Source organism: Camelus dromedarius, chromosome 18, assembly GCF_036321535.1.
Source record: "Camelus dromedarius isolate mCamDro1 chromosome 18, mCamDro1.pat, whole genome shotgun sequence".
In the NCBI taxonomy this organism is placed as follows: domain Eukaryota; kingdom Metazoa; phylum Chordata; class Mammalia; order Artiodactyla; family Camelidae; genus Camelus; species Camelus dromedarius.
Window position 1 is genome coordinate 42,006,645 of NC_087453.1, and position 22,686 is coordinate 42,029,330.

The 22,686-nt window shown below is 46.2% G+C and overlaps 1 long non-coding RNA gene across 3 annotated transcripts in view; it reads right to left on the reverse strand.

The window, feature by feature from the left end:
• LOC105095117 (uncharacterized) overlaps positions 1–9,453 on the reverse strand; it is a 33,344-nt gene extending 23,891 nt beyond the window's left edge. For 2 of the 3 annotated variants that reach the window (XR_837725.3, XR_010376682.1), the window contains exon 1: positions 9,243–9,453. This is a non-coding gene — a long non-coding RNA (uncharacterized LOC105095117). Of the gene's footprint in view, positions 1–8,625; positions 8,838–9,242 lie in introns of all 3 variants that reach the window. The other variant, XR_010376681.1, reaches the window with a different exon arrangement.
• Positions 9,454–22,686: the final 13,233 nt, after the last annotated feature.

The following is a 22,686-nucleotide window of genomic DNA, read 5'->3' on the forward strand; positions in this document are numbered from 1 at the left end:
CAGCTGCTAGAAATGCAGCTTTCTGAAATGTTCCAGAGAAGAAGGCTCCTGCTCACCCCTGGCCTCCTGACAAGGCTGGGCTGATCTGAATAGCAATCCGTCTCCAAATATTCTGCTCCAAAGCCTCTTCCTGCCTGTCTTGGCCTCTGGTCCCTTCAGTCTCATCTGAGTCATTTGGTTCTGCACGGTGAGTTGGGAGGCAACAGTTAGGTAAATAACACTGTCTTGAGTAATCATCATCCACTTTGCAAACAAGAGCCCAGCAGAGCTGGCCCACAGGACACAGGACCGTATCCACGGAGTCCAGAGACATGGGAACACAACACCGGGTCACCAAGCGCTCCTGCTGCCGCTGCCTGGGCCTGAGTTCCTCCTGAAGCAAAGTGAAACGTGATTGCCCAGCTGTTGTTTCCATTTCGCCTGGCACCGGGCGCCGGCTTTACCAGCCCCAGCGAAACTCATTAGCAGCCTAGCCTTAGCCGACTTCACTGTGGAATCAGAGCTGCTGGGTGCTCTTCAAAGGATCCGGGCCAGCCAGGAGGAAAAAAAATAGTTGTGTTTTCTTTTTCCCCAAATAGAAGATATGAGAAATATGAAAAGAAAATATATAGCTCATGTCAACATTATTCACTGTTCAAATCACTTTGTATATGTTAACTCATTTGATCCTTTGATCTTTCTAATTTTTTTTCTTTTTTATCTCTTGGTTTTTCTTTTTTTTTTTTTTTAATGGATGTAGTGGGAATTGAACCCAGGACCTCATGCATGCTAAGCACGTGCTCTACCACTGAGCTCAGCCCTCCCCTCTTAACTCAACAACATTTGATCTTGGTAACAAGGAGGGGATTGTTACTATCCCCACTTTGTAGATAAGCCAAATGAGGCACCAAGACACTATTTTACACAAGGCTAATGAGTAGTAAGCAGTACGGCTTTGATTGGAACACGGGAAGTCCGGAGCCCGAGAGGACTATTCTAACCACTGTGCTAGGGATTCTGAGAGCTGGGTGCACAGCAGAATCACCTGGAGGCCGAGTACCTCTCAGATTCTGGGGCCTCAACCTCAGAGTTTCTCATTCATGAGTCAAGAGTGGAAGGGCAGGACTTTGTGCTTCTGTCCACTCTCACGTGCTCCAGGAACCACACTTTGAGAACCACCACACTACGTGACGCAGATATGATCCGCAGTTATGTTCCAGGGGTGGCGAGGAAGGATAAACAGACCTGGAAGATGTTTAAACTTTGCCACCAATTCTCAGTTTCTAAAGTCAGAATACCTGTGTTCCTCCAGTTCCTAAAGCAACCCCAAAGCTGGCATCGCCTGCAATGTGCCACCTTCTTCCTGTTTTTGTTAATTACAGGCAGCTACAGAGATTTTGGAGCTAATTAAGATCCCTGGTTGGAGCATCAAAGCACCCGGGTTTAAATCTCAGTCCTGTTGTTTACCTGCCAACTTAATCTTTTTCTAAGCTTCAGTTGTCATATCTGTAGAATAGTGATGACAATTACTTACCACTTAGGGTTTTGTTAAAGGTAAACTTCACACATACACACACACACACACACACACACACGCACACTGGCATATAGAAAGAATGGTGATTATTTATTTCATAAGAAGAGTGTATCTGGCTACCTTCCTTCCTCTCAGACACCAGCAAAGGAGTTAAGCTTTGAGAAGCTACTGCAGTAAGATTTCCCAGGGTCACATCAGGTACCCAGACTTTCTCTACAGCTTCTGACTGTGACAAGGATAAAAAAAAGTCTGCGTATTTGACAAGCCACTCCCCATCCCTGCTGAAAGGAGAGGGAATTACTGACTGGTTCATCTCAGGGGCCATCTTCCCTCGTGCAGAGGAGACAGGTGAACTGGAAAAATGGAAGGTGCCAGAAAAGGAGGGACAATCTGCACAGTGGGAGTCTGGGCAACGGTCAAGTGAAAAAGAGAGAGAGCTTAAAATGATTGTACTCATGGTTATAAACAGAATCTCTTCTCCTTCGATAATGAAGCTATTCTTTGATGTTCTCTTTAACCACTATTTCATCCATTTATTCAACAAACATACACTGAGCTCCTGCTGGGTGTCAGCCACTGCTCCAGGCTCTGGAGGGAGAGGGGTGAACAAAACAGGCGAAGAGCCCCTCCCTGTGGAGCAGGGGAGGGAGATGCGAAGACTGAGGGGGGAACTGGGCCAGACCAGGGAGGAAAGGCCTGAAAGACATGAGGACACTAGCCGTGTCGCCGTCTGAAGGAAGAGCATCTGGGAGGGGAAGCAGTCAAAGGCCTGGAGAGCTGTGAGTGTGAGTGAGAGGAGGAGGGCACGGTAATCGATGGAGCAGGGGAAAAGGCCAGGCCCCATGGCGGAGGGCCTCATGGGAAGATGGCTTGACATTCACAGGACTTGAAGCCAAGGAATGATCCAACTTCAAAAATGAATCGATCTCAATGCAGCAGGAGGGAGTTGAGCTGATATCAAATGAAGCCTTTGATTTGGGACCAGGATGTAGAAGAAGAAAGGTCAGTGGTCCAGGGGGAGGGTAGAGCTCAGGGGTAGAGCGCATGCCTAGCATGCCAGAGGTCCTGGGTTCAGTCCCCAGCACCTCTGTTAAGATAAATAAATAAATAAACAAACCTAATTAGTCCCCACCCTCCATGAAAAATAAATAAATAAAAGAAAGATCAGAGGTCCAGGAGGAAGATCTGGATAGAGACCAAACCAAAGATAGAGCCAAGTTCTGTTAGCCCTCACTCTCTCCTCCAGTCCTCGCCCTACAGATTTCTCGTGACCCTACCAGGCACTTTACTAAGTATGATGATCTTGTCAACCTTAGCTGCACATTAGAGTCAGCCAGGGGGATTTTCAACATGCCCTGCCCAATGCCAAGTTAAGGGACATTCTTCCAAATAACTGGCCAGTATGCTTCCAAGGTGTTAAGGTCAAGAAAGACAAAGATGGAGGAAGCATCTGAGATTAAAGGAAACTAAGAATTCTTGACACAACAACTAAAGGCAACGTGGGATCCTGGAAAAGAATGTTAGTGGGATAATCAGCAAAATTTGAGTAAGGTCTGTAGGACAGTCATGCATCAATGTAACGCATCTCAGTGCTAATTTCCTGATTCTGATCATGGTAATGTGGTTACATAAATTATGAACGTTTGGGAATGCCGGGTGAGGATACATAGGAACACTTCTTTTGCATATTTTTTGAAGATCTAAATTATTTCAAAAAAAAGTGTGAAAAAAAAATACCATCACCAGGCCACACCTGAGACCAGTACATCAACATCTTAGAGATTGGGGACCGGCTACAGGCAGTTCTAAGAGCTCTCTAGATGATTTTAAAGTGCAACCAGGTTTGAGAACCACACCTTGGATTTTAAAAGTCTTAGTTTTAGTTGCCTTAAAGTTTTCTTCTGTCCTGAGGGCACAGAAAGGCCCCTTCTTTCTAAGGTGGTGCCAGCTCCTCCGAGAGCATGTGTGCCACCTTAGATTCAAAGAACCCTCTTCTGGGTAGAACCAGAGATGAGGCTGGAATAAGGGGACTGGTGTGATCATGTAGTCACAAGAGAAGCATCCTTTGAGACTCTGAAATGAAAACTGAGCAGGACGCTGCAGGGCCTTCCTGGGGACAGACACCCCCATGTCCCCTGGCTCTTGTTTATAGAAAAGATTTAGCCTTGCACGCCTTCCCCAGAGTTCCAAAGAGCAAATTCAATCAGAGAAGTGAGAAAATGCAGAAACAAAGGAAAACAGTCAAGCAAGATAAAATAATCCTAATTGGGCCATAAAAGAAAGTCAAGGACCTTTAGTTCCTCCTCAGGGCTATAGTTAATATCCTGAGCCAGGTCCTTGAGTTGTTTTGCAGATACCGAAAGCCATGCACCCCACCCCGACCAGGTGGAAGACGCTAACTGCATGCTGACCACCAGCATGGAGACCCCCAGACCAGCTGGAACCAGAAGGTTGAAGATAGAGATTCCCCAAACATCACCCTGTTTCCTCACCCTCAGCCAATCAGAAGTGTGCACGAGCTGATCGTGCACCCTGAGACCCTCTCTCTGAATGTCACTGGGGAGCTGGAGTCTTCTGAGCATTAGCTGCCCATACACCTTGCTCGGTGCCCTGTAATAAACGCTGTGCTTTCCCTCAGCACAGCTCGGTGTCAGCAGACTGGCACCGCCACATTCAGTTTGGTAGCAGAAAGACGTTTCCCTGGAAGAACCTGAGTCTTCCTCCCGGAGGAGACCCACCCCAGCAGAGGGAGCTGAGCCTTCCTCCCAGAGGAGACCCACACAGGGAAAGGGAGGTTTTCTTCCAAATCCCTCGCTCCTCCTCGGGAAATGGACAGACATCAGGTGGCACCTTGAGGTAATCTCCAACCTGGGACAATATTTACCTCCACTGCCAGCTTTGGGGATGTTCCTCTTTCAAACAATTCATTTCATTGCTGCACAGAAGGATGAGCCATTTCCTATGGAAATTGGCACACTAAATACCAACCAAGCCAGCAAACGCAGTGATAAGAAAATGAGACTTAATCTGCTTTGATTAATAAGGAGGCAGCAAAAGGCTGCTCGTGGGCTGGAGGCTGCAAGAGGAAAAATGAAAGACAAGTAGAAATGTGCCCAGAAAAGCCAAGGGGAAAATCAGAAGGTTAAGCAACATACAAAGACCTCTCTCAACTGATTCAGTTTTAGAGTTTGCATAAACAAGGCTGTTAGTTATTTGCATATAAATATTCTGGGGGCAGGGGGCCCCACAGTGCTCAGCTGTGCATTCTAAGTTTCTTATCAAAATCTGTTCCCAAAGCAGCTGCTGAAATCAGCTGCAAACTTCAACTCTAAAAATGAAAGTCACATGGCCGAACGAGGGAGGAGGCAAAGGGAACAGGGGGTGGCCAGGGCACCGGATGGTGCTTCAATTAACCCACTAGGGCCTGCAGCCCCCCCGTGCACCACCTGGGAGACTTTGCACATTGGGATGTGGCTGCACCCCAGAGCATTAAATCAGACTTGCTGTGGGTGGGGCTCAGGCTTGGTGTGTCTGAGAATTTCCCAGGTGATTGGAATAAAGAGCCTTGATTGAGTACCAGGGGGTCTGGAAACTTTTCCATGAATAGAGATAGTAAATGTTTTAGGCTTTGTGGCAGGGAAGGTCTCTGTCCACCACTCAGCTCTGCTGTTGGGGCCAGAAGGCAGTCACAAACCATAGGTCAATCAGTGATGTGACTGTGTGCCATGAACTTTATAGACACAAACAGTAGTTTGCAGCCCCTGCTCTGGACCCTAGTTAGCCAAAGCACGGCCAGCGGTATCGGCTTCCGTGGGAGTTTGTTAAAAGTGCAGAATCTGTGACCCCACCCCAGAGGCCTCTCTCATCAGAGAGAGTATGTTATTTTAACAAGGTCCCCAAATGATCAGAGCACATTGAAGTCAGAGAAGCAGGCAGAAGGTGACCATGCTGGGGGGGGCGACTAGCACTGGGAGCCCAGATTGCTGGCCCGAGTCTTAGAGCACCGACACTTTTGTCCATAGAACTGTCCTTGGCGTCTGGGGTTATTCAGACGTTGCAGGGGCGTTCTGCCCATATCTGGACTTTGAGAGGCACAAAGTGCCACAGGAATGTGAGCTGCGGGCTTGTGGCGGCGACCCCTGGCCTCGGGCCAGCAAGGGAACCATCCCTTCAGCAGGTGCGCCCTCTCCACCATCAGTCACGATGCGGTGGGCAGGGCGGGTCACACATTTCAGAGGCCAAAACCCAGGAGACCCAGGCTCTGGCAGCCTCACCACTCACGACAGCACAACTGCAGAGCCTGGGGGCAATTGCTCTGAGTCTGAAGACCTCGGGCTTGGACTGGGCTGGTGAGGCTGAACGCCACCAGCCTGATTCATAACCCCAGTGTGTGGCTTCTGCTTTGACATTGCCCTGCCCCAGGCAAAGAAGGGGCCTGCTCACGGCCGCATCCCCAGTGCCGGGCACAACATCAGTGCTCACAGATCTTTGATGAGTCAACAACCACAGAAGCTAAGATGCTCAACTGAATGGTATCAGTCTTTAGGTCCTAAGTGCATAATTGACAATTCACCTTCAAAGATCAGCAATCAGGAGGGCTATGGGTTTTGATTTTTTCTAAAAGCACCATCTCCACGTCCCTTGCATGCACAGGATCCTGACAAATGACAGCAGATGCTATTTTTTAATCTGTCGCCAGGAGCAGAAAGCCTCAGGGCCTATGTCCCGGACCACAGAGTTAAAGTGGGACTCCCGAAGGGACTTCAAGGATGTCCTGTTTTCCCGCAAGCCCGGCCACACTGCTGCGCACGGAGGTAATGAACTAAGCAGCTCTCTCTCCAAGTACCATCTGCCAGTCAGCTGGGACTAGCCTGCTGTCAGAGGATGTTTGCTACGTCCTAGAAAGATGCTCTCTCTGAAAGCCCGGCCAGTGATCAGAATGTGAGAGGAAGTGTCCACACACTGCTCGTACACCTGTGCACCTACCGCCACGGTGTCTCCCTGGACTGCGGTTTTGACACATCGTGTGTAGCAGACTGGGAAGGAGGCGGCACTTGAGAACAGGGATGAGGCCCTGGGCACCAGCAGCCAGAGGAGCCAGCGTGGTGTAGAGAAATATTTCTTAAATCTATCGTGCAGATGCATCTCCTGGGCATCTTATGAGATGACAGGCCTGAGGCTGGGCTGGGATTCTGCGGTCCAGACGTGCCTCAGGTGATGCTGACGCTGCTGCCCTAGAGAGCGCCCCTCAGGAGCCTGAGCAGCAGAGGGGAAGAGCAGCAGGCGCACAGTCAGGGGGCCTGGGCTCCTCCTCCCCATCACACTCCCCCCAGTGCAGGTATGGCAGACCTGTTCTCCAAAGAAAGCCAAAGAGCACCTCCCAGCCAAGCACTTCTTACACTGTGACTTCTACTCTCCTCCCGTTGAGAGGTGGGGCCTGTGTTCACTCCCCTCGGCTTGGGCTGGCCTGTGACCACCAAGGAAGTGACGCTGTGACTTGTGAGAAAAGGTCATCAAAGGCAAGACAGTTTCCTCTGGGTTCTTTTGGGCTGTCCCCTGCTGGAACCTAGCCACCATCCTGAGAAGAAGCTCATGCATCCATGGAGAGCCCTGGGTGAAGAAGATTGAGGGCTCCGACCCACAGCCCCAGCTGAGCCCCAGCTGACAGCCCGCACCAACTTGCCAGCCGTAGGACTGAGCTGTACTTCCCCAAACCCCCGATCTGTCTGGGAAGTGGCTCCTCTCCCTCCAGTCAGGTTTCCCCATCTGAAAACACGTGGAGTAGGAATTCACTGTCCCCACTGAGCCCCGCCATGTGGCAGCTAATGAGCAAAATAAATAATTACTGTCCCTTTAAGGTTCAAGGTGTGAGGGTTTTTAAATGCAACAGTAGTACTTGGAACATGGATTGAACTGCCCCCGGGTCTTCTTTTCACTCAGTACACCCTCTCTGCACAATCTCATCACTCCTATTATTTAAATTACCATCCACTTGGACTCTTTGCTTCTGAGCTATGGAGCTGTATGTCCAATTGCCTGCTCGATATCGCCAACATATACAAATCTTTACCTCCTCCGCTATCCCCATCTCCGCCTGACCCCTAAATACCTTTCTCCCTGTTTATTTGGTGCCACCATCAATTTGGTTAATTGAGCCAACACCACCTGACCCCAAGGCTAACATCAAGTTGATGTTGCCATCAACTTAATTCTCTCAACATCTCGGGTTTACCTCCTCCCTCCACATTCTCGGGGGCTCCCTCCCACTACCCAAGTTTGTGCCCCCGGTATCTCCATTGTGAGTTGTTCCAATCACTTCTCTGCGGACCCGTTGTTTCTTAGACCCACCCCCCATCACTATCAAGTTGATCTTAACCCCTTCGACTGCTTTGAGAGTAAAGTCTAAGAATTGCATGGGATGCCCCTCAGGGCTTCGTCCCAGCCTCGGGATCAAATCTTGGGCGCTATCGTAACTACCTTGTTCTGAGTTTATATATCTTCACAATATCAGATTTCACAGGGTCCCCAAAACGCACCCTGCCCTTTCATCTCAGTGTATCTTTATACATGTTCTTTCTGGCTAAAGTTGTTTCTATCACTACTTCCCCATCCTCTGTGTCTTTCTGATTCCAACTCAGCCATCACCTCCTCCCTGAAGCCCTTTCTTAACCAGGTTTCTCTCTTGCTACCAACTGTACACGGTTCTATTGTTGAACTTCTCACGTCTTATAGCAAGTCTTCTATTTCCATGACTGTCTTGCTTGTAGACAAGTGTTTCTTAATGTGTGTTACCCCAGACCAACAACACCAGTATTGCCTGGGGACTTTTTAGAAATGCAAATTCTCAGGCCCCACCCCAGATGTGCTGAATCAGACTCCGGGGTTGGGCCCAGCAGTACACGTTTTAACAAGTCCTCCAGGGGAGTCTGTGTACATTGGGCTCTCAGAACCACTGTCCTGGAACAGTTGGACAAACATTAGAATCACCTAGGAAGTTTTCAAAAATCCCAACCCAGCTAACTCAAAGTCTCTGGCCCGGGGCCCAGGTGACAGCTATGTTCAAAGCTTCCCAGGGAATTCCAGCTGTGACAAGGTTGACAAACACTAACCTGGATGCTTTTTTCTCAAAGTGTTGTCCCGGGACCAGCCACATAAGCACCATCTGAGAACTTGTTAGAACCACAAGAATTCAGGTTCCTTCCCAGACAGGCTGAATCAGAAGCTTCAGTTTAACAAGATTCCCAGGTGATTCAGGAGAGTGGCCAAGACGGTGGAGTACTGGGTGCACCTCCTCTCACGAGCACCCCAAAAGCATAACTATCTGCAAAGCAACCATCGATGAAGAAGACTGGAACCTTCCAGAGAAGCTGTTCTACAACTAGTCATAAAGGAACCTCAATCAGGGAGTAGGAGGGGCGGACAGCGACACAACCAAACCCCATACTGGGGGAAGGGCCCCACACACGAGGATGGTTATGCAGAGGCCCTCCCACAGGAGGGAGAGCTCTGAGCCCCACATCAGGCTCCCCAGCCTGGGGGGCCAGGACCAGAAAGTGGACCCCCCCCCCCAGAGCATTTGGCTTTGAAGGCCAGGGGGCTTAAGTGCAGGAGCCCCACAGGACGAGAAGACAGAGACGTCACTCTTAAAGGGCACACACAAGACCTCAGGACCCACCGGGACCCAGGGAAAAAGCAGTCATCTCATAGGAGCCCAGGCCAGACCTACCTGCTGGTCTTGGAGAGCCTCCTGGAGAGGTGGAGGGCAGCTGCAGCTCACCCTGGGGACACAGTCACTGGTGGCAGATCGACTAGGGGACATTCAGCCCCGGGAAGAGCAATGCTGCCGTGGAGGCTGTTGTCCGGGCTCCTTGCGCGGAGACCTGGCCCCACCCAGCAGCCTGCAGGCGCCAGCGCTGGGATGCCAGAGGCCAAACAACCAACGGGCACAAACAGGCTGCTTAAAGGCTAAGGAGAACGCAGCTGCCTCTGGACACGCCCCCTAGAATGCCCCCGCCCACCCCAGGGCCAGGACCGGTCTCCGCCCCCCGCTATGCTAGAGGCCCCTCCCACCAGAAAGCCTGCTGAAGCCTCCAGACCAGCCTCACCCACCAGGGGACAGACGCCAGAGGCAATAAAACTAGGAGCCTGCATCGCAGGTCAGCCGCAGCCATGGGACCAGCTGGGCCCTGGCCCTGGCCCTGACCACTAGCAGCCCAACGCAAGCTTCGGGACACCCCGCCCCCCACACCAACTATATCAGGAACTTTCCCTCTTCTCCCCTCCACGAATGATCCGCGATTCCTGGGCCCTACAGCCAGGCTCCAGGAACCAGCTCTGCCCCTCAGTGGACCAGTGCTAACCTCAGAAGCTGGCTTCACCTGCCAGCTGGTGGGCAACAGCCCCAGAGTCTAGAATCTTCGGGACCCTGACTCTGTCCACCAGTGGGCCAGCACTAGCCTCAGGGCGCCCTAGGATTCCGCAACCAGCCACCTGATGACATGACCAGGCCGGGTTAAACAGCAGGTGGCAGCATCCGCACCGGGCAAGGCCTGGCAACCTACCAGGCCTGGCGCCAGCCAAGCCTGCAGGCCCCCCTCGTAGTCAGCCCAGCACAACGGAAGGACTCACGCAGCCCCCTGGGGGGAACCCCTAGAGCATATAGCTTGGTTGATGAGAGGGGAGTGCACTGCTGGGACCCCGGACAAATCCTGCAGGGGGCCGCTTCTCCACGGTGGAGAACGGAACTGATCTACTACAGACATAAAAATACAAACAGCAACTTAGACAAAATGAGCCAGAGGAAGGAACAAGATAAAGCCCCAGAAGAACTGAGTGAAGTGGAGCAGGGCAATCTACCCGAGAACGAGTTCAGAGCCACGATCGTAAAGATAATCAAACACCCGGGAGGAGAAAAGAGTGCCAGGTGATTTGCGCGCGCACTGAAATCTGAGAAGCACTGTCTTACGTATCGCTGGGTCCCAGCTCGTAGCAAAGCGCGGGGAACGTTAAGAGCCTTGATAAATTCTGAAAGAAAATATTAGTAAAAATGTCTATTCTACTTCTCATGGTTTTGGGGAATAAAATGAGAATTTATGGTAAAGTGCTTTGTAAGCAGCTTTATAAATGTAAAGTACTAATGTTAACTGATACACGGTTAGTTCAGGGGGACGGAGTAGCGCAGTGGTAGTGTGTGCGCTTAGCAAGTAGGAAGTCCTGGGTTCAATCCCCAGTACCTCCATTAAAGAAATAGATAAACCTAATTAACTCTTATGAAAAAACATTTTTTTTAATAAAATTTTTAAAAAGTGTTAGTTCATTAGTTCACTCATTTCAAAGTGTTCAATAAGTCCCTACTATCTGCCAAGTATAGTTTCAGGCACAAGGGATTATAGTGAACAGGAAAGACCCAGCCTTCAAAGTCCAGTGGGAAAGGCAGATATTAAACACATAATTATGTAAACAATGGATCAATAGTACAATTGTTCTGAATGCCACCAAAGGGAGTACACAGCGTTATGAGTACACAGTGCATGCACTTCTCTTTGTGGAGTGGGTTTTGCTTCTTTGAGTTCCCCCTGAGACATATACCAGGAATATACCAGGGAAAACCACCGTTAAGAGTCAAAAGACCTAGAGTGATGTGGTTATTAGACTCTGACTTGGGAGGGCAAGATAGAGAAAGGTGGCAGGAAGGTACAGACTTCTGGTTTTAAGTCCTGGGGATGTAATGTACAGCACGATGACTGCATTTAACTCTGCTGTGTGATATACAGGAAAGTCGTTAAGAGAGTAAATCCTAAGCGTTCTCATCACAAGAGGAAATTTTTCTTCTTTTTTTCTTTTTATCATGTCTATAGGAGATGATGGATGTCAGCTGCACCTACTGTGGGCATCACCTCATAATATGTGTAACTCAAACCATCATGCCCAACACCTTACTCTTATACAGTGATGTCTGCCAATTATTTCTCAATACAACTGGGGGGAAAAAAAAGACTTCAACTTAGTTTGGGTTCCCCTCAAAGCAGAGCCTGAGACAAGGAGTGGGTGCAGATAACTTACATGTGAGAAGACCCCGTGAAACACAAAGGAAGGAGAAGGGAAAGGGCAAAGGGAGCCCGTCAAGGGAACATCCATGAGGAGCTGGGGCTCAGTCCCACCGGGGGCCCTCTGGGAAACAGTGTGGGATGTGCCTCAGAATCACTCCAAGGGACATTCAGGAAGCTGGGGTGTCTGTCCAGTGCCCCAGCAGCTGAGGGTTCTCCCACACTCCCCGGTTCTTCCCTCAAGCAGCCGAGTCACCTCACTGGAACAGTGGTTCTCAAACTCTGGGTCGCAGACCAGCAGCAGCAGCAGCTGGGGCCACCCTGGGAAGTGTCCACGGCCACCTCAGGTGAACTCAGCTGGGCTGTGAGGCTCTGGCATGGACACCAACATCAACTACCACAGGCTACCCATTTTTATCTCATATAATCCGGGTTTTTCATTCACTCATCCACTGAAATACTTACGAAACCTCTCCACTTTGTCAGGTCCACTAGTCAGGGCTCAGGACACACTGAGAACAAGATGGACATGCCCCAGCCATTGGGAAGTCCATAATCCAATGGGTAAGACAGTTGTACCTTTTCTGGTCTGAAAGGTAGGACAGATTCGCTGAAGTTTTTCAACTTTAACGGTCATCCGAACCACCTCAGAATTGTGTTAAACCATAGAGTTGTTTGCGTAGGACTGGGGTGGAAGTCCAGGGACCACACTGTGAGTAGCAAGGCCCTGGAGCATGCTTAAGCTGAGACCTGAAGGATAAGTCATAAGTGGCCAGGTTAAGAGTATGTAGGACACCTGTCTGGTGTGCTTGGGTCTGAGGGCTCTCCTGGGCTGCGGGACGTCAAGTGGCCAAACTGGGCCAGCTGGTCACCTCGTGGAAAGGGTGGTGGGAGGATGAGGAGGAACAGGCCAACTGCTTGTTTATGAAGCCCCTGAGGTAAGAGGAACATGGTATGCTATAGGAAAGGAGGGATCCAGTGAGACTGGGAAGACTCAGGACAGAGTCTCTCCAGTGTCTTGTAAGCTTGGGCAAAGCAAACTCTGGTGTGTGATCACTGAGTGCCCCGCCTGCAGTTGAGACTTCTCTGTGACATCTCCAGTTGGATCTTTCATGGGGCCTCAACGTAGTGGCCCCTACCTACCACATGGTAGGTGCTTGAGTACTACCATGGTTACTCAAGTACACTGAGTACTTGAAATATGGGTAGTGCAACTGAGGAGCTTCTTTTTTTTTTTTTTAGCATTCTGGCTATCTTTTTTTTTAATTGAAGTATAATCAGTTTACAATGTTGTGTTAATTTCTGATACATATATATTCCTTTTCATATTCTTTTTCATTATAGGCTATTACAAGGTATTGAATATAGTTCCCTGTGCTGTACAGGAGGACCTTGTTGCTTACTTGTTTTGAATATAGTACTTAATGTCTGCAAAATCTGAACTCCACTCCCTCATTTCCCCCCTGGTAACCACAAGTTTGTTTTCTATGTTGATGAGTCTGTTTCTGGTTTGTAAATAGATTCATTTGTGTCATTTTTTTAGATTCCACATATACGTGACATCGCATGGTGCTTTTCTTTCTCTTTCTGGCTTACTTCACTTAGTATGACAATCTCCAGGTCCATCCCTGCTGCTGCAAATGGCACTATTTTATTCTTTTCTTATGGCTGAGTACTGAACTTTTAAATGAACTGAATCTTAATCGTAAATGTAGATAGCCACATGTGGCCTGGGGCCGCCATATTGGACAGTGCAGGTACAGAGACTGGGTGGACTGGAGTCAGGCAGAAGTGGACACTAGGAGACCAGTAGAGTCACGGCTTCAGGAGAGAGATGATGTTGGCTTAAATGAGGAGGCAGCAACAGGAAATGGAACAAAACATACCTGGCTCAGCAAATATAAATACATAAAGGGTGAGAAAGAAGATGAAGGTAGGTACCTGCCTTGAAAAACTGGATATATAGCAGGGTCCCGTACTGTGGAGAATCAGGTTTGGGGAAAGCGTGAGGAAAAGATCTTGAGTTTGAAGTGTCTGTGAAACATTCAAAGGAGATAGAGTGGGAAGTCTCATATGCAGGTGGGGATCTCAGAAGAGCAGTAAGATGGACAGCTAATGTTTGTTCTGCTCAAAACAATCATTGCCTGACTCCAAGCTGCTGGTTCAAATTGAGATTCTATCTTCAACAGTCCCCACTCCTCCTTGGTGGAGGCGGGTGGGGAGAACATGGCACAGGTGGGCCGCATGCTGGTAACTGTGGTGATTGGCCCAAGGGTGAGCATCCTACTCAAACACAGGTTCTCAGAGCTCTTCCTGGGCTTTTAAACTTGGAACCAGAAAGACAGATGCTCAGTGACTCTCAGGCTAGGAGCTCTTGGTAGCGACGTTTTCACCATCTGGAAAAGCTAACGGCGGGTGATAAAGGGGGCACGCAGAGAGAAGCAGAGGCAAAAGAAAGGGAGAGACAGACATGGACCCTTTTTCATGGTCTATGGAACTATAGCATAGCTACAACCTTGACGCTTAGTTAATTAATCAACCCAATTTACAGGCGTTCCCCTCTCATGAGGCACCATGCTAGGCTTTGAGGGGTTACTAGAAAGGCATAGATCTTTGCCTAAAAGAGTGCACTATCTAGTTCGGGGACAAAAACTGTGATACAAGCTTAACAGCAGTAAAATTGGAAGATGCTACAGCAGAGGGCAGACCTGAAGGCATACTGTGGTCTTTGTACTATTTTTTACTTCATTTTCCACACCCAGTAAGTTGTCAAAACCTATCAGCGCTGGGGGGGAACACCTGTTAAAGCCATTCCTCTCATAAAGCCTGTCAAAGTCGGTGAACAGCTTTAACAGCATGCTATCACAATGAAAAATAAAACCAAGTATTTTTAAACACCCCAATTATCAAATAAGATGAATAGAAAATGCCATTAAGTAAATAAAGAAATAAGCAAGCCCAGGACAAGGCTTGCTAGTAAATTAGGTCTTTCTTACTTAGATTAATCTTTTTCAATTCAAGGCCTTTAAATTTCATAGTAATTAATCAAAAGCTTAGCTTGCATTAACATTTTTATAAAAATAGGTCCCCAGGCTAAAACCCTCCAGTGACTCCCATCACATTTGAGGGAAAAAATTTCAAATTCTTTGTAACGGCCTTTAACTCACTGCATCGTTTGTTTTTGTCCTTTCTGTTACCTCATTTCCCACTGCCTTCCCACTCTCACCCCCAGTCCCCACACTGCACCTACGCTGGCCATCTTTATGTCTCTAGAATGACATCTTCACTCACTGGAGTATTGCATCCCCTGATATTTTTGGTCTTCACTTAGAAAGACGACTTTCCTTCCAACCCATCTCTCTCTGTGAAAGATCTCTGATTTATTTTCCCTCCGAGTGTAAGACCTATTTATACATGTGTTCATTGTTTACTTTCTGTCTTTGCTACTAGAACATAGTCCCCATGGGGGCTGACACGCTGGCTGTCTTTCACACTGTGTTCTCAAGAGTCCAGAGTAGAGCCTCGCTCATGGCAGACCCTCCAAGCAACAGGGAGAGGGCATGAGGCAAACGGCTCCATCTTCAGACGTCTCTTTTACTTTTATGTGGAAGGAGTTAACTTCCTGAAATACTTCCTTTTGCCTCATTGGCTCAAACTGGATCACATGTTTACTTCTGGATCAACCACCAGCAAAGAAAAGTGGGGTTGTCATACTTGGATTAGATCAATCATACCTCATTCTTAGGGAGGGGCTAGTCTTCCTGGAAATCATGGGATTGCCACTCACTACCTGAAAATAAAATTGGAATTCTGTTAGCTGGGAAAGGAGGGATATGCTGACAGATAGGTAAACATCACTGTCAGTAGTCATGACTGGGTCTCATTTCCCAGGCTGAAATCATATCTCTTGGAGACCAGGAAGAAAGCCTTTGCATATCACAGTGGACCACACCTACTGTTTTGCATTCTCTCATTCTCCTGTTCACTTCTTCATTCTGTCTCACAAACACCTTTGAGGAACTACTTGTATCAGACTATATTAAAATCTAGGGATGTAAAGAATCAGTTCTTATTTTAGGAGATCTCACAGTCTATCATGTAGATGAGCAGTTATACAAACAGTTATAATACCATATACTAAGTGCTTTAGAAGCCGGAAGTGGAATTTGCAATTGAACATGGGAAGAGTTACTGAATCTTGAAATAGAGGGAATTTAACAAGTGTGTTGAATGAACAATGGGTGATTAAATGACCAAACAAAAGAAATAAATGGATACACATGCACTAAGGAAGCTTGAACTAGCACTTGGCGTTAATGTCTATATTCTACAGGGGGAATGAATTGTAGAGCTACGTGCCTAGATCCATGTCAACACTACTTTTATCTTTGTCTGAAGATAACTGGGAGGGTCTGATAGGGGAGCTAGAGAATTGCTTGACTAATTAAATTCAAGCTTTGGTTACATCAGGTGACCTAGCTAGAAAAGAGTCCTCAAAGAAAAGAACCTGCTCTGTGTAGTATGTATTTTCTTTCTAAAGCAATGTTTTCTTAAACTTTGAATGGATGTAACAGTATTTTCCAAACAACAATTTTGTAGGAGATGATATTGCTACTAGCTAATTATGCAAAATCTTTCTAGAAAAATGCTATTAACGTTACACCATCGATTCCTCTGCATGTCTCACATTTAATCAATGCAATACACCATATTAATAGACTAAAGAACAAAAGTCACATGATCTCAACAGATGCAGAAAGGCTTTTGACAAAATCCAACATTCCTTCATGAAACTCTCAGCAAACTGGTAATAGAAGGGAATTTTCTCAACTCGATAAGGGGCATCTATAAAAAACTCACAGCTAACATCATACTTAATGGTGTTACATTAGAAAATGGCATTACAGTAAAAAGATCAAGAACTTTCTCCCTAAGATCAAGAACAAGTCAAGGATCTCTGCTCTTGCCATTTCTATTCAACATTGTACTAGAATTTCTAGCCAAAATTGGGCAAGGAAATTAAATAAAAGGCATCCAGATTGAAAAGAAAAATGTAAAACTCGATCTATTTTCAGATGGCATGATCTTAAGAAATCCATAAAAAATATTAGAACTAATGAATAAGTGTAGCAAGGTTACAGGATACAAGAACCAGATACAAAAATCAACTGAGTTTCTATATGGTAACAGCGAACAAACTAAAATGATATTATTAAGAAAGCAATGTTATTTTGAATAGCATCTAAAATAATAAAATACTTAGGAATAAAATTAACAAAAGAAATGCAAAACTTGTACTCTGAACACTACAGAACAGTTTTTAAAAAGTGAAAGACCTGTATAAGTAGAAGGACATCCCATACTCATAGATTTAAAGATAATATTGTTAAGCTGACAGTATAACCCAAGTTGATCTACAAATTCAACTAAATTCCTGTTAAAGTTTCAGTCGGCTTCTTTGAAGAAATTGATAAACTGTTTCTAAAAGTCATACGGAAACACAAGAACAGCCAAAACAATCCTGCGAAAGAAGAACAAAGGTAGAGTACTCACATTTCTTGATTTCAAAAGTTACTACAAAGCTACGATGGTCAAGACAGTGTAGTACTGGCCTAAGGCTGACTTATAGATGAACAGAATAGAATTGGGAGTTCAGAAACAAACCCAGACATCTATAGTCAACTGATTTTCAACAAGGGTGCCAAGACCATTCAATGGAGAAAGAATGGTCTTTTCAACAAATGGAACTGAGAACTGGATATCCACATGCAAAAAGGAAAGGAAACTGGACCCCTACCTCATATCACATTGTGAGTCAGTCACCATGGTTTGCGTGTGAGGGACTTTTTATTTCACAGCTAAAAGCCACCACTTGAGAAAAGCCCATTTGGAGCAGTGTTTGTCTCAGTTTTCAGTGGCAAGAATTGATTTGGACCTGTATGTGCAAACTTCAGCCCTGACGGGCGAGCCCTGTCTCTTTCACTTCTTACAAAGTCTTGATTTTCACTCAGCCTGAAACACCACCCGCTCTACCAGGGTGTCTCAGCGTTGCAGCCTTCCACCAATGCACACACCGGGGTTGCCACGTCTGCTGTCTTTGACCTCCTCCTTGGTCCTTAGCTGCCACACTTCCTGCCCGGCAAGTCCCAGGTCCCCGGCCAGTTCCCTGCCTGGCCCACCTGCCTCTCCAGGGAAATCCACCATCTAGTTCTTCCAAGTGCTCCCTCGTTAAAAACCCATAGTCACCTGCTCAGCTTCCTTCCTGCACAGTAATTATACTGTATTCATAGCCTGATTTGACATTTCCACAGAAAAATGCAATTATAGCATCCCGTAAGGCGGAAATAACCTGCTGATAATATTTGAAAGGAAAAAAATCAGTTTCAAGATGTGCTTCAGCTAAATCTATCTGAACAGTGTTCCCAAATGGGGTTGGGTGCTCATTGCCCTTCACCTAAGTATTAAACCACACCCAGCATTGAGTATCAAGTTTTACAAACTTCAGTTAGGAGAATTCACTCTGATCAACTTAGAACTTTACAGAGGGAAGTGTTTCATTGGAGAAACAAGATGTAGGCCTATGAAAGCTCTTATAAACTCACCTCATTCATGCAAAAAAAAAAAAAAAGAAAGAAACTCTGAGTGCTGATTAGTAGAATATGATTTATATTTTCCACATTTTAAATTAGTCACAGAGGGAACAGAGAGTTCTGCAGATTCATTTCCATTTGTCATCACATGCTGGCTAGACACTTTTCAGAGTTTCAATGACAGTCTTCTCCTACACCTACCTACCCAGAGAGACTTTTTTTTTTTTTTAGTATTTAATAAATGTCAGCATCGTGCTAAGTGCTTAATAACATTTTCAAGTCACATGACCTGTGTTCAAATTGCGACTTCCCCAACCTGTGAGCTGTATGATCGTGACCCTCAAGCCCAGATTCTCCACCATTTCTGAACAACAAAATGCTCTATGAATTTGAAATATTCTTATGATTTTGCTTTACTGGGAGGCCTTCACATCCACCCTGACTGACAGATATGAAATCTGCCCTGTGTTTACAGTAGGCTATTAGACATCAGGGTCTTATCATTAAAGGTCTTACATGAAATTGAGGATCTGAATCCTTGGGTGCCAGACGGGGGCCCCAGAATCTTCAATGGACCAGATGCACCTATGTTATTTTCCCTAGAAGCCCTGACTAGCATTCTTCTTCCTCACTTTGTTTTGTTGTTTTTCTCTAGCCAATCATCATTTTGGATGCAGCTCCGTCCAAGGGCAGATTTAATTAATGAGCCAGGTTTCTGGCATTGATAAGAATTGTTAGGTTAAGGTTGAGTGTGGAGGGCTGTTTTCATTAAATACTCTAAATGTGCTTTCAATTCGAAACGATACCGTCTACCTCTTGCTGAGCTGCTGTTTCACTACAGCAGGAAGGGTGGCCTTCCAAATTCAAAAGCAACAGTGAAAAGTCTATCTAGGGAGAGACGTTCACTTGTACCCCAACTGTTAAAATTAAACAGTACCCCTGCGTGTTTACCAGGGTAGAACAAAGCGACATCCCTGAGGATGGTGTGCCCAAGGACCCCTCTAAACCCCAGTGTCCCCAGTGCTCCTTCTGGGACTCCCGATTGGTTCTCATGACAACCAGATGTCAGGCATTCTGGGTGATGCCCCACAACCCCAAAACCTAAAATAGAATCACAGCAGTATTTAAAAAATGTTTTATTACTATTTTTATTTCCATGCATTTATTTAGATGTACATTTTAATTTACAGCATTGTTAGTGTTACCTAGAGCTTTTATTCTAGAAAGCTTAATTTTACAGAACTTTTATAGTTTTGTTTTTTTTTTTTTACCTCCCCTACCAACATCTCACACCAGAGCAGTACTTGTGTTATAATCTCCACTGACACATCCTCTCCACCCGGAGTCTATCGTTTACATGAGGGCTCATTCTTGATGTTGTACATTCTGTGGGTTTGGGCAAATGTTTAATGACATACATCCACCATTATAAAATCACACAGAATAGTTTCTCTGTCCTAAAAATTCTCCATGCTCTGTCCATTTATTCCTCCCTAGCCTCCCCCATAAGCACTCATCTTTTTACTGTCACTGTAGTTTTGCCTTTTCCAGAATGTCATGTCGTGTAGTTGGAATCATACAGTATGCTGCCTTGACAGGTTGGTTTCTTTCTCTTAGTAATATGCACTTAAGTTTTTTATGGCCTGATAGCTCTTTTTTTTCAGTGCTGAGTAGCACTCCATTGTCTGGATGTACCACAGTTTACTTATCCATTCACCAACTGAAGGACGTCTTGGTTGCTTCCAAGTTTCAGCAAGTATGAATAAACATCTGTGTGGAGGGTTTTGCATGGACATAAGTTTGTAATTCCTGTGGGTAAATACCAAGGAGCACAACTGCCTTGCTAGAACTGATTGTATGGAAGAATAGGTTTAGCTCTTGTGAGAAATTTCCAAACTGTCTTCCAAAGTGGCTGTGTCATGCTGCATTCCCACCAGCAGTGAGTGAGAGTTCCTGCTGCCCTGCACCCTCACCAGCATTTAGTGTCACCACTGCTCTGAATCTGGCCATTCTAGCAGGTATGTAGTGATGCCTCATTGTGTCTTCGTTTGCAGCTCCTTAGTGATATATGATGTGGAGCATCTTTGCATACACTTCTTTATCATCTGTATAGCTTTCATGGAGGGAGCACATTATTTTCTATTTAAATTTATTCATTTACACATATTTCCATATTTACATCTTAAAGGCCCAACGAGTGAAGCCATAGGAATCAAATGACTGAATTGCCAGAGAGATTATCATAAGTCTTTTAACAGAAGGACCATCAGTCCATAAACGTGGGAACTAAACTTCAACATTAGCACCAAATATTAGCACTCCTGAGTCAGTTATAATAAACTGAATTTAAAAAGGAATAGACAAAAAGAAAGTTGAATTGTGATTGCAACAAGATACTCTTTATTACAGCAAAAACACTTCGGGTGTTCTCCATGCTAGACTTGCTACAATATGCAACCAAAGAAACTCAGCTCACCAGCATGAAACCACAGCATGTCCTGGGCTCATAGAGGGAAAAGGCAGTTACAACGGGGGCCCTTGACCAGGTGGTTTTAGTGGTGAAGGTCACTGGTTTGGTCCAGTAAAGCCAAGGGATGGTTGAATGAGAGCAGATCTTCTGTATGAAAGGATACAGCCCATCCCTGCAAGATCTGACAAAAAACCTTTTTGTCCCCTCCTGGCTCAGCTAGAGGTGTCTGGCATTCCTGCCCCTGTTTGTTAAAAGCAGAAGTTTTCAAAGTGGTAGTGAAACTACCAATTCCATCACCAACTACAAGTGAGGTAGGTCCTAACCTTCCCGGCCTTCCATCTTTGAATGACAAGCTCAAGGCTCAAAGTTCCATCGGGAGCACCCACCTCGCTGGACAGCCCTGAGCCATACACTCAGCTCTGGCTGCTAAGATGATGGGAGAGCAAATACCCACATGTTTTCTTTCTTAGTGAAAAATTGGCTCTGCCTCTTGCTAATGGGAGACTCCCCTCAAAATTAGGAAATAGGTGCAGAGCAGGGCAGCCAACCACAGCAAACACATTGACCATACCTTCTTTATCTTCCTTGAAAATGCCAGTTCTGTCCCCTTTTCAGGATCTTTGCTCCTGCAGTTCCCTCTGCCAGCAGCTCTTCTCCATTTTCATGTGCCTGGTTCCCTCCCATTTTTCAAGTTTCAGCTCCTCTGACCACATTGAATGCCCATTCTCCCTGAAGTCACTCTTAAGTACCTGTCCCTTTCTTTCCTAACTCTCATCACTCCGTGAGGGTTGCCTTGAATGCTCTTTCCCTGTGTATTGTTTCTCTTTTGCTCCACTAGGACGTCATCCACGAGGACAGAGATGTTGGCAGTCCACTGCTCAGTCCTTTCCCCAGTGTAGACCCACCATGACCGTAATTGAGTGAATGTTTGAAAAGAGCGAAGAGACTTAAAGGCCTCCAAGCTCTGCCCTCACATTCTTTTGCCCCTGCTTATTATAGTCGCAGCTGTTTCCATTTCTCCCTGATTTGATGCCCTGACTTAACATCTGGCTCCAGCCACCAGCTCTTTTCTTGGTCTTCTCCATCCATCATTCCTTTGCATGATCCTGACTCCAGTCACCATCCCTGAGACACCGACCTCAACTCTTTCAAGCCTGTCTACCCAGTCTCATCTCAGTTTTGAGAGATGGAGAGGTCGGGGTGAAAAGGATGGCAATGTTAGGACATACAATGTGATGTTGGGGAAGGGGAAATTTTCCCCTCTACCCCCTTGACTTCTTGTGACTGGACTAATAATAAAATTGACACAAGATGATGAACAGGAGAAAAAGAAACAAATTTAACTCTAGAACACAGAGATCTCATAGAAATGGGACCTAAGAATTGGCCAAAGCCGGCAAAGCTTTTATACTCTAGACAAAGAAACAATAAATTTGTGAAGAATGAACAGGACAAAGAAATTTGGGCTTTGACTGCTTAATTAGTGAAGAATCTAAACAGAGTTTGGGCTTGAGGTAGTAAATTAAGAAAGAATTCTCTGCCTGAATTTCCTACCTCTGGTGATAAGGGTGTGCTACCTCCAGACGCAGGGAGGGCACATTTCACACAGGAGATTTATTACCTGCTTTCAGGGAGGCAGAGAGAAGGGTCACAGTGTCCTTCTTGCTTCAGTCATTTCTTAAGTTATTTTAATGCAAAATAATCCATATGCCATTGAGGCACATTTTGAGGTGCCCTGCCCTGAACCTCACCAGTGACTACCTTTGAGAAAGGACAAATTCATGAGTAGGACAAGTCAGTTGATACCCCAGGGGATGGAGACATAGAAAAGCACTGGACATTTCACAGGGGTTGGAGCAGGGCCTTCCAGGAAGAGGACCAGGAGGAGAGCCGTGAATGGGGATAAAGTGATTCTGGAAATTACTCTTGCCTTCTGGAGTTGGACTCCAGGCTGGATAGATGGGATTTGGAATTCGACATACAATGCAGTTAAATATGTTTACACTTCTATTTACTTAAAACCAGCATTGCACTGACCACCAAAGAGGGTCTAAACACAAAGAC